This window comes from Penaeus monodon, chromosome 21 (assembly GCF_015228065.2).
Source record: "Penaeus monodon isolate SGIC_2016 chromosome 21, NSTDA_Pmon_1, whole genome shotgun sequence".
Classification (NCBI taxonomy): Eukaryota; Metazoa; Arthropoda; class Malacostraca; order Decapoda; family Penaeidae; genus Penaeus; species Penaeus monodon.
The window spans coordinates 29,330,898-29,331,441 of record NC_051406.1 but is presented as its reverse complement, the minus strand read 5'-3'; the positions used below and the strand labels follow the sequence as shown (position 1 = coordinate 29,331,441).

The following is a 544-nucleotide window of genomic DNA, read 5'->3' as shown; positions in this document are numbered from 1 at the left end:
AATACATACAAGAAGTGCTCTAAAAATGGATGAGCGATATGATTACCTACTAGAGGAGAAACTCTGTGAATAAACTACAGTAACATAGGTAAGGAACTAATATGCACGATAAAGGCTTGGTAAAGACAATTCATGAGGTAGCATATTCTCTACTAAAGAGATAAAGCAATAAATCTTGGTAAAATTTAAAAATCATTAAAAACTACCAATGACAAAAAATAAATAAATAAATTGAGAAGGACACAAACATCATAGTAGCCAAAAAATAACTTTTACTACATTACTTGTGACATCATTTCCTTCACCTTGCTGCTTTACAATTCTTTTTGTTACTGTCATAAAAGGTCGATGTCTTATAGCTTTGTCTTTTGAAATAGCATAGTCTAAGAAAAATATAATGCAGAAAAATAATTAATATGATAATTTCTTACAATATAGTGAACCTATATAATCTGTAAAATAATGCAAGTAATCTATTTGGCATCAAGTTATCTTCAAATTACCTCTAGCAGGAAAGATGTATTTGTAATAGATAATTAAATGA

At 28.1% G+C, this 544-nt stretch overlaps 1 protein-coding gene across 1 annotated transcript in view; it reads right to left on the bottom strand.

The window, feature by feature from the left end:
- The window catches only part of LOC119586416 (farnesyl pyrophosphate synthase-like), a gene marked incomplete at its 5' end in the record, with an annotated part of 16,252 nt that overhangs the window by 14,984 nt on the left and 724 nt on the right, over positions 1-544 (bottom strand).